The sequence below is a fragment of the Magnolia sinica genome, chromosome 19, assembly GCF_029962835.1.
Source record: "Magnolia sinica isolate HGM2019 chromosome 19, MsV1, whole genome shotgun sequence".
Lineage (NCBI taxonomy): Eukaryota > Viridiplantae > Streptophyta > Magnoliopsida > Magnoliales > Magnoliaceae > Magnolia > Magnolia sinica.
Genome location: NC_080591.1, coordinates 14,336,733 through 14,348,771, shown reverse-complemented (window position 1 = coordinate 14,348,771; position 12,039 = coordinate 14,336,733). Strand labels below are relative to the sequence as shown.

The 12,039-nt window shown below is 39.1% G+C and overlaps 1 non-coding gene across 1 annotated transcript; it reads left to right on the top strand.

Moving 5' to 3' along the window:
• The first annotated feature begins 9,753 nt into the window (after positions 1-9,753).
• On the top strand, positions 9,754-9,860 carry LOC131235857 (small nucleolar RNA R71). Its single transcript, XR_009166374.1, has one exon. It is a non-coding gene; the product is annotated as a small nucleolar RNA R71 (small nucleolar RNA).
• Positions 9,861-12,039: the final 2,179 nt, after the last annotated feature.

Genomic DNA, 12,039 nt, shown 5'->3' with positions numbered 1-12,039 from the left:
CTAAATATGATAGTATTAGAATTCGTTGAATCTATCAAAAGCTGTGACATCTCATAGAGAAGAAAAATAATACATGTCCCTTCCTATTTTGTCACCAACACCCTTATCCAGAATCCAAATCGACGGTTACACAGCAGACACACCAGTCACAGGAATCACTCAAGTTGGGAGTCCTAACAATTCTCCGACCTCGAAGCTTTTTTGCAATTTATAGCCAACCATGGATTACAAGGTTTATTCGACTACTGGCAACCCAAATCAAACATATGACACCCGAGTTACTACATCCCATTTGCCCAAAGCAATCACTTGCAATGCACTTAAACCACTGATATCCAATAGCTAACAAGCTTTACCTAGCCATAATTGATAATTCATCAAGGACTTGTTGCCTTCTGAATTTTCACATGTTACTCTCTATCAAACAAAAAAATGAAAATGAATGCAATCGAAACTGGAGACTTAAAAATGCAACATATGAAAAATCTCTCCAGAGTGTCCTCTCATTGTGAAATCTTTCTACAAGTCAATAAAAAAGAGTAGATTCCCATACGAGTCTGTCGCTTGACAAGGTGGATAGTTTCCCAACTACAAACATCTTATATAATCATACAGTTGGGGTGTCAATGGGCCAAAGCTTAGGTGTGAAAAATCAAAATTTTGAGTAGGGTCAAACCAACAACCTGCCCAATCTGACATAGCTCAAAATCTAGGTCAAAACCTACCCCAAGCCCAGCCTGTTGATAGCCCTTGTCTCTAAGAGTTTGTAAACCACAATCATTAGAAAAATATCAACACTCCTTGGATCTTATCTACTAAGACATCTAATATCAAATTCTCATAGATCCACGTCATATGATAATCTAATACTCCTAGCAACATGGATCCTTAAGTAAGAAGTGTGGTATGAACCTTACACATTGTTTGTGATAGTGTTTGTTGGGGGCCGTTACACAAAATCTTAGGATTTAGCCTTCTAAAAATACTAGAATTATGGGATAATAAAGCAATGAAATAAATCAAAGTACAAACCACATGACACAAGAGATTTTTACGTGGAAAACCCTCAAAGAGGTAAAAACCACGGGACCTAGTCCAGAGTAACAATTCACTATGAAGTAGAACGTTACAACCGATCACAAATACACACCGCTTGGATCAAACCTTCTTCACTCACGCAGGAGTGGATGAACAATAAGAGAATAAAGAAAAACGGAGAAATCTCACCGATCACGAGGATGTAGAAGCGCTGAGATATCGAGTGTACAGTAGATCACCTTTATGAGTAGAACCTCCCTTCCACAAGCTTCCTCTCTCTCTTTATCTCTCTCTCTCTCTCTCTCTCTCTCTCTCACACACACACACACACACACACACACACACACACACACACACCTTTGACAGCCATAAACTCTTTAGCAAACCCTTGCAAAGCTTTAGAAAACTCTCTTACATTAAAGAGAACAGCTTAAGTACCCATATTTATAGATTTAGAAATCCCTTTTCGCACCTATGAGAAAATCGCCTCAAATTTATGTAGTCCGCACAAAATTCGGAACGAATCTTCCTAAGCTCGACTAGTCAAGCAGAGTCCTCGACCGATCGAGCGGCCCACTCAATCGGTCGAGCACCTCCCTCGACTGGTCGAGGACCACGGAAAAAAATCCAACCAAGCTTGCTGGAGTTTGAGCCGAGCCAGTCCTCGACTGGTTGACCAACACCCTCGATGAGTCGAGTGAGGCTCTCGACTGGTCGAGCCTGGGGAGAAAACCCCATCAGTGTTAACAAGTTTTTGTTTTGTTTTGAAGTATGTAAATGTTCACTCCCCAAGTATAGGGTTGTGATGTAGTAATAAACTCGGTAAGACCGAGGTCGAATCCCAAGGGACTGAAACCTGTGCGTAATCTGAAACTCACTAGAACTAGAACTAGATTAAGATGAAATCTAAATCGAATAAATTTGAGGGAATAATGGTGAAATATTAATGTAAAACTTAAGAAATTTAGGGGTAGAAAACTAGGGATTCAGAGGATCCACTTGTAGAGATCAAGGAGATCTACGCTTGATTCATGAACTCAACTGGACTTCGAGTCCCATCTTCATCCAGTTGGAAGATATGTCACTAAAACTCAATCTGAACTTCCTTCGATCTAGTTTTCAAAGAGATGAAAGGTATGAGAATTAGAGTTGATTCCATCACAAAACCATGCCCATGAGACAAAGTAAACAACAGAATTACACTAATCAACAATCAATCAAATAGATGTATGAATGTTAGGAAGGATTCCATCATCCAACCATGCCTAGGAGACGATGGTGAACAACGGGACTTCTTGACTACATAATCAGGATAATGAAAAGGAAAAACTCACGCCATCGCAGATTTACTATAATGTTAGTCACAATAAACCATTAAAAACTAAAGTCTTCCTTAAAATCAAACCAATCAATAACAAGTTCAACATGAATCAAACTGTAGGATCATTCCATCACGCCACAAGCTTCACCTCTTAGCCCTAGCTAAGAGGTTTAGCCTAACATAATCAGACTAAATCTCAACATAATTCATAAGAAAAAGCAGAAAAAAATAAAGAAAATATATAAAAATTTCCAACACTTCTCTCTCCACCTCTCTTTCTCTATCTGACGTCCCCTGTTCAAGCCCTCCTCCCTTCTCCACGTTTTGGAACTCTTTTTATAGCTGCTGGAGTGGTGGAAATCGGATTTGAAAAGTTATCGCACGCGCAGCAAAAGCCTTTTCACAGCCAAGTTCGGGGCTTCATAACTCTCGCGTTCGTTGCATTTTTTCTGTAAAATCAACGTCTCTTGGAGGTATTTTGTCTGGCCTACACGATGGACGGCTTGGATCTGCCATATAATCAAAGATGGTGGGCCCCATAGAGGTGCTTTCATGGAAATCCACCCTGTCCATTAGATTGCCCTCAAAATTTTGGTCAGAAACAGATGGTTTTGAATGTCCATTAACTCGGACCAGAGAAGAAATCATGCTAAAATCAATTTGAATGTTGCAAGGCAGTCCACTTATGGCCTCTGTATTGCGCACGTGTGCTTGCATGGGTACAAACAGTCAGCATAGGTTTGATGTATTCGTGGTCCTCTACACGATGGACGGCTTGGATCATCCGTACGGGCACTTTGTGGGGCCCACTAGCGTCCGCAAAACAGACGCCGTCCGTCCGTTACACGTTGTAGGAAACGGAAGTTTCCTTTTTGAGAAGAAGGTCGAGTCAGCGCCTGCTGACCCGTCTCTCGATTCCGGTGCGGCGCGGGCTTGTGCACGCTCCATGCACATACGGGGCCCATTGTGATGTTTTTACAAAATCCAATCCATTCATTTAATGAATCTCCCTATTTAAGGCGTTGAGACTAGATTTGAGGCAGCTCCAGATATCAGGTGGGCCCAAAATCAACGGTTTATGGGCTGATCTGTCAGTTGGGGCACTTTCATAGTGATCCGAGGGCTGAAATTTGATATGTACGGTTAATTTATGGCCCTCAGGCCATGTATGAAGTTTTAAGCAAATTAGATGGCGGGAACTATGTGATCTTGTATTCTTCACCAATTTCGAGCCTCTTTAACGTGAATGGCTTAATTTCCTCGGATCCCTGGCATGTAAATTCTTCAGTTTTAGTTCTCTAGAGTGCGTCCCTTACTCTGGTGACTTCGGACTGTCAAATCCACGCTTTTAGTGCTATTTTTCAGTCCATGCTCCTGATTACATCCTGCAATAAAAACACAATTAAAATATGACATTAAGCATTATCATGTACGTAAAATCAGGCAATAACTGGGGTCTGATATGTAATATTTGACCCTCAACACAACCCCAACCAGCATTTTGCTAGTCCCAAGCAAAGTATGCGAAAAATAAGTTGAAAATTACGGGACAATTTATGTGAACTCGAGTGATTTTTGAAAAAACAAATCAAATACTAGAATTTTAAGTTTCATGAACGTTGGGCATTACTCTCTCCTGGACTCGAGCGCACGATAACTTCATAGTCGAGTTCAAAGTATTAATCCATCAATCAGAACAATTCCAAACATTAAGTTCCATGGGTGTATAGTCTAATGTCGACTTATCATCATTAAAATTCACTTCTCTATTTCAGGATATCATTGGTAAGTAACAAGAGAATTCATGATAACTAAAACTGCCTCACAAATCATCTTTTCATTCCTCCAGCTTTTGATTTTTCCATTAAAAGTAACGCCAAGAAGGGGAATCAAATCCTCACCTATAGGGAGCAAACCTATAGTGAAGACTGTATACCCAGCCCTTTTCACATATCATCCTTGGAGAATTAAATCTACACCTATAGGGAGCAAACTTATGGTGAAGATTATTCGCCCAACCCTTTCCAATTGTGTGTGTTTTTTTTCTCCAATTGATCATGACGGGCAAATTTTCCAAGCTGGTTCCTTACATGCTTAATGATTACTAAGTTAACCCTTCAATATCAAACTGAAACCTTAATGTGAAAGCGAGATGTGACATGTGAAATCATGACTCAATCAATGTTTACAACTTTTAATTTTGGATTAACAATTCAAACTTAATTGTGAAATCTAACAAATAACTAAATTCAGTAGTCATAAATTACCAACATCACGTATCTTGAAATTCTAAGTGACCTAGATGGTCTTCAAAATTACTTCGAATTCATACAAAATTCCAGAAAATTTTAAAAATTTTCATAATTTTCGCGCTTAAGACCAAGAAAACACTGATTAGGTAACCTAATCTCCCACCCCCAACTAAAAATCTACATTGTCCTCAATGTAAAAGATATACTCGCAATGTACATGAGACAATGAAAGTAAATGAGAAGTGATGGAAAAATTGTACCTGAATGAGGGATTCAAGAAGTTTTTACACAAGGATCTCAGCATGAAAGCAAGTCAGCACAAGAGAGAAACCAATAAAAGAAAATTATCCTAAAACAATGTAGAAAGTGATGAACCTAGAACAGTATAAAGTAAACTACCCTAGTCCTAGGAAAACAGGAAACCTACCTATACCTCCATCAGACTAGGAGGTCAATCCTGGTAAACAGGATCAGTCAGAGGTATGGACATGTCCTCTGAATCAAATTTCTCGACAAATGGCTTTAAGCGATGTCCATTTACTTTAAACTCCTTGCCATTGTCCGGATCTCTTATCTCAATGGCCCCATGAGGATACGCAGTGACCACAATGTAAGGGCCAGTCCAACGAGATCAAAGCTTACCTGGAAAGAGATGTAATCGAGAATTATATAAAAGGACTTTCTGATCAGGTGTGAATGATTTCCGTAGAATACGTTGGTCATGAAACGCCTTCATTTTGTCCTTATAAATTCTCGAGTTCTCATATGCATTGTTCCGAATTTCTTCGAGTTCATTCAACTGCAGTTTGCGTAGCGAGCCAGCGTTGTCCAGATTGAAATTTAATTTTTTTATTGCCCAGTAGGCTCTATGTTCCAACTCTACAGGCAAGTGGCAAGCCTTCCCATAGACAAGTCTAAAGGGAGATATTCCAATAGGGGTTTTAAACACAGTACGGTAAGCCCATAAGGCATAAGTCAATCTAATTAACCAATCCTTACGGTCAGGGTTAACCGTTTTCTCTAAAATGTATTTGATCTCCCTATTGGAAATCTCAACTTGCCCACTTGTCTGTGGGTGATATGGGGTGCTCACCTTATGAGAGATACCGTATTTCTTCATTAAACTCTCGAATGGCCTATTAAAAAAGTGCGAGCTCCCATCACTAATGATAGCTCGAGGCGTTCCGAATCGGGAAAAGATGTTCTCTTTTAAGAATTTAATGACCATGCGATGGTCATTATTCCGACACGGAATCGCTTCAACCCATTTAGTGACATAGTCTACAGCGAGCAAAATATATAGATTTTTAAAAGATTGGGGGAATGGTCCCATGAAATCAATGCCCCAACAATCAAATGCTTCTATGATAAGGATGAGATTCAAAGGAATCATATTTCGACGGGACAATGCTCCCAATTTCTGACAACGCTCACAAGCTTTGCAAAACTCATGAGTGTCCTTGAACATAGTGGGCCAGTAAAAGCTACACTGTAAAATCTTGGCCATGGTCTTTTTAGCAGAAAAGTGACCACCACAGGCCTATGAGTGACAAAAGGAGATGACACTCTGATGCTCATCATCTGGCACACATCTCCTCAGGATTTGGTCTAGGCAATATTTAAACAAATATGGATCATCCAAGAAAAAGTTACGTACCTTGGTGAAAAATTTCTTCTTATCTTGCGCAGTCCAATGTGTCGGTATAGAACCTGTGGCAAGATAATTAGCAATATCAGTGAACCAAGGTGAATGGGAGACTCTGAACGATTGTTCATAAGGGAACATATCATTGATATGTGTCGTTTCAAGGGAATCAGAGGGATTAAGGCAAGAAAGATGGTCAGCCACTACATTCTCTACTCCCTTTTTATCTTTTATTTCTAGGTCAAATTCCTGGAGTAGGAGGATCCATCGCATCAGACGGGGCTTAGCATCATTATTAGACAGAAGATACTTGAGCGTCGCGTGATCAGTGTAAACAATGATCTTAGATCCAATCAAGTAGGACCGAAATTTGTCCAAAGCGAACACTACGGCCAAGAGTTCCTTTTCCGTAGTTGAGTAGTTCACTTGGGCAGGATTTAGATTCTTACTCGCATAATAAATAACGTAGGGTTTTTTATCTTTTTGCTGGCCTAGAACCGCCCCAAGAGCATAATCAGACGCGTCGCACATAAGTTCAAAAGGAATGCCCCAGTCAGGTGGTTGTATAATGGGTGCACTAGTCAACATGCCCTTAAGCTTAGTGAAAGCTTCCTGACATATCTCAGTCCACTCGTATGGTGCATCCTTTTGAAGTAGATTACACAAAGGACGAAAGAGGAGACTAAAGTCCTTTATGAATAGCCTGTAAAATCCTGCGTGTCCTAAGAAGGATCGCACGTCTCTAATGTTCTTGGGTGGAGGTAGGTTAGAGATAAGATCGATTTTTGCCTTATCCACCTCGATTCCTTTGGATGAGATAATATGTCCAAGGACAATTCCCTTATGAACCATAAAATGGCACTTCTCCCAATTAAGTACCAAGTTCTTTTCTTCACATCTTCTCAGCATACATTTAAGACTCTCCAAGCACTCGCTGAAAGATGAACCAAAAACAGAGAAATCGTCCATAAAGACCTCTAGATATTTCCCCACCATGTCAGAAAAGATATTCATCATACATCACTGAAAGGTGGCAGGGGCATTACATAATCTGAATGGCATCCTTCTGTAGGCAAAGGTGCCGTAGGGACATGTAAATGTAGTCCTTTTCTGGTCCTCAGGGGCGATTTCAATCTGATTGTAGCCTGAATACCCGTCAAGGAAACAGTAATAGGAATGACCAGCTAGCTTTTCCAAGATTTGATCAATAAAGGGCAAAGAAAAGTGGTCCTTTCTCGTGACGGTATTCAGCTTCCTGTAGTCAATGCACATTCTCCAACCAGTAGTAACTCTAATTGGCACGAGTTCATTATTGGCATTGGCTACGATGGTGATCCCGAACTTCTTAGGAACCACCTGAGTTGGACTCACCCATTGACTATTGGATATGGGGTATATGATACTCACATCTAATAGTTTAATAATATTGGCCTTAACCACTTCCCTCATGTTTGGATTTAGTCTACGTTGTGATTACCGAGCGGTCTTAGCATTATCCTCAAGATAAATGCGGTGATTACAAATCGAGGAGTCGATTCCCTTGAGGTCCGTTATCGTCCATCCAAGGGCTCCCTTATGCTCAATGAGAGTAGATATGAGCATACTCTCCTATTTTTTCTCCAGGTGGGAAGAGATCACCACTGGGTATGTCTCATCTTGACCTAAATAGACATATTTCAAATCAGAGGGCAAAGGTTTTAGGTCAAGCTTCTGTGGCTTGAAGTTAGACGGTAGAGGCACTACATTAGTTTGGAGCAACTCTTCAAATTGTGGCCTCCACCGGTTAACTTCAAGTACCGGTGCAGTATCAAGCAAGGCACACGTCTCCCTAATCATGTCATCATCAAATTATGGGAGTGGGCCAAGCACGTCTCTAAAGGGTCAGAGGTGTCGTATCTTCCACTAAAGAGTCAATCATGTTAATGTCGTGAAAATCGTCATCATCCTCTAAGTTTCTGCCGTTATTGAAAAAGATGTTTGACTCCAATGTCATATTCCTAAAGGACATGGTCATGACACCATTCCTGCAATTGATAATTGCGTTTGAAGTGGCAAGGAATGGGCGACCAAGAGTGACGGGAATCTGAGTGCTCATGTTATTGATGGGTTCGGTATCCAGGATGATAAAATTCACAGGGTAGTAAAATCTATCAACTTGGACTAACACATCCTCAATTATCCCTCTTGGTACACGAATAGAGCGATCAGCAAGTTGTAGTGTGGTTAGGGTGGATTTTAATTCACCCAAACCTAACTGTTTGTATACCGAGTAGGGAATCAGATTGACGCTCGCTCCTAAGTCAAGAAGTGCATGATCAATTCAATGGTCCCCGATTACACATGATATGGTTGGGCTATCGGGATTTTTGAATTTCTGTGGCACGTCTTACTTTAGGATGACACTCACTTTCTCGGTCAAAAAGATCTTCTTTTGAATACTCTGTCGTCGTTTGGTCATGCATAAGTCTTTCAGGAATTTGGCATATGAAGGTATCTGTTTTACGACATCAAGTAGAGGAATGTTGACTTTCACTTGTTTCAACACCTCTAGGATATCCTGAGAGTTAGAGAGAGGTTTTGGTGCGACCAACCGTTGGGGAAATGGAGCAACTGGCTTTTCTAGAAGTTCTGGTTCTAATTTTTGTGGAGCCTCACTAGATCTATTATTGTTGTCCTCTTCTGGTTCTTGAGGCTTTTCGGGCCTAACCAGAAGGGTTTTATCAATGATCTTCCCACTCTTAAGAGTGGTGATGGATTTAGCGTGCCCCATTTGATTTGAAGAGCTGGGATCACTTATCTCGTATTGCGGTTTAGGATTGAGGAGCGGTTGTACAGGAAGCATCCCCTTTTCTATAACCGTCATACGTGAATCCATCTTTTGCATAAAGTCTCGCATTGCCTGGGTCAGCTCTTACATGGAATTTTGAACCGGTTCTTCTTGAGGTTTCCCCTGATTTGGATTTTGATTGAAGAAACCTTGAGGGGTAACAGTTTGTCCATTTCTCCAACCAAAGTTTGGATGATTTTTCCAACCAGGATTGTACGTATTAGAGGTTGGTCCATTGAAAGGTCTTTGATAATTATTTACAGCATTGGATTGTTCATTCAACACTTCTCAAAAGGCGGGTATCGTAGGACAATTTTCAGTTGTATGAATGTTGCAATCACATATACCGCAAACACTTTCATTAACCTTATCGTTCTTTCCTTCCATGGCCTCAACTTTTCTTATGAGCGTAGTCACTTTATACTTGAGATCATCATCTTCTTTCAAGAGATACAATCCACCTTTCTCCTTTAATTGAGTCGGCCTAGACGTGGTGTTTGATTTTGGGTAATAATCCCATGATTGTGTTTTTTCAGCAAGACTATCAAGGTAATCCCATACCTCATCGACATTTTTATTAATGAATTCTCCATTACACATTGTCTCAACCATTTGGCGCATTAAAGATGTCAGTCCATCGTAGAAAAAATTTGTAATGCACCACGTTTCAAAGCCGTGTTGTGGGCATGAACTGACCAAATACTTGAACCTTTTCTAACATTGGTAAAATCTTTCATCTTCCTTTTGGGTGAAATTCATGATTACTTTTCTAAGGGTAATCGTTTTATGATGTGGAAAAAATTTCTTTATAAATTCCCTTTGCATATCATTCCATGTACCAATGGATCTAGGACGCAGTGAATGTAACCACGTCTTAGCCTTCTCCTTCAAGGAAAAAGGAAAGAGTTTCAGCCTAACTGTGTCCTCAGACACATTTTGAAAATATAAAGTGGCTATGATCTCATCAAACTCTTTCAAATGTAGATATGGTTCTTCAGATTCAAGCCCATGGAACTTAGGAAGGAGTTGAATAACCTCTGGCTTGATGTCCATATGTCCTGTATTTTCAGGAAAAATTATGCATGAGGGCGTACTCAGCCCCGCTGGTTGTAAATAATCTCGTAAAGTATGAGGCGGGGGTGCTTGATACACCTCATTCTCATCCTGAATGTCCTCCACCCTAGGTTGGGGTAGAAGAGGTTGGTTTTCAGTCATCACTTTAATTAACTCAGGGGATTTCAAGTGGTATCTAGTCCTGCGATGGATAGTTAACCCCTCAACCAGTCCTCCTTCAGTCAAGAGACGTCGAGTGTTGTCACGGGCCCACTTGGGCATGAAACACTCGCAGCCCTCAATCAAATTCGAAACCTAATTCTAAGAAAGGAAAAGAAAATCTGGAAAGAAAGAAAGGGTTGGAAAGAAGTTACCAATTTGGAGTCCCTCAGTTAAAAACCTGTAAAAGAAAATAAAACAAGTCAGTTTCTAAAGAGAAGGTTTAGCATTAGAAAATCCTTAAAAAGAAAGATAGAAGTAAACTAGTTTCTAAAAGAAGAAATTCCTAAAAGAAAGTGGAAATTTCTAAAATAAATTAGGAAAGTCCTAAACTAGAAAGTAAGTTACTAAAAGGGATTTGAAAAATAGAAAGTAGAGAAAGAGCTTACCGAATTAGAAGTTTCTATCTTAAAAGCCTACAAAATAGGAAAGTTAGTTTCTAAACAAAAAGTCTACAAGTAGAAAATTTTTAAAAATAAATTAGGAAATAAAGTTACTAGAAAATAAAAAGTTACTTAAAAGAAGAATCTAAACCTAAAATTAGAAAAGTACAGAAAGTAAGAGAAGAAGTTAGAAAGATGGTACCAAAGGAGAAGTTCCTATGTTAAGATCTTATAAAAGAAAACAAAAGAGATTAGTTTTTAAAAAGGAAAGTTCCAGAATTAGAAAGTTTCTAAAATAGAAAATCTAAACCTAAAATTAGAAAGTTTCTAAAAAAAAAAAACTAATTCTTTAAAAAGGAAAAAAATAAAATAAAGAAAGATGAGTTAGTTTTTAAAATTAGAAAGAATTGCTAAAAAGGGAAACAACTAACCTAGTTTCTAAAAACAAAAGAGGAAAGTTTCTAAACATAAACTATTTCCTAAAAATAGAAAAATACTAGAATTAGAAATTTCTAAAATTCAAACCCTAATTCAAAAAATAGAAAAGGTAGAGGAATTAGAAAGGGATTACCAATTTAGAAGTTTGTGTCAGGATCTTACAAAACAAGAAAACAGGTTAGTTTCTAGAAATCAGAAAAATCTAAACCTAAAGTTAGAAAAATCCTAATCTTAAATTAATCCTAAAACTAGTTAATTTCAGAAAAACGTAACCGTCAGTCCCCGGCAACGGCGCCAAAAACTTGTTCACTCCCCAAGTATAGGATTGTGATGTAGTAATAAACTCGGTAAGACCGAGGTCGAATCCCAAGGGACTGAAACCTGTGCGTAATCTGAAACTCACTAGAACTAGAACTAGATTAAGATGAAATCTAAATCGAATGAATTTGAGGGAATAATGGTGAAATATTAATGTAAAACTTAAGAAATTTAGGGGTAGGAAACTGGGGATTCACTAAAAATCATTATGAACTTCCTTCGATCTAATTTTCAAAGAGATGAAAGGTATGAGAATTAGAGTTGATTCCATCACAAAACCATGCCTATGAGACTAAGTAAACAACAGAATTACACTAATCAACAATCAATCAGATAGATGTATGAATGTTAGGAAGGATTCCATCATCCAACCATGCCCAGGAGACGATGGTGAACAACGGGACTTCCTAACTGCATAATCAGGATAATAAAAAGGAAAAACTCACGCCATCGCAGATTTACTGTAATGTCAGTCACCATAAACCATTAAAAACTAAAGCCTTCCTTAAAATCAAACCAATCAATAACAAGTTCAACATAAATCA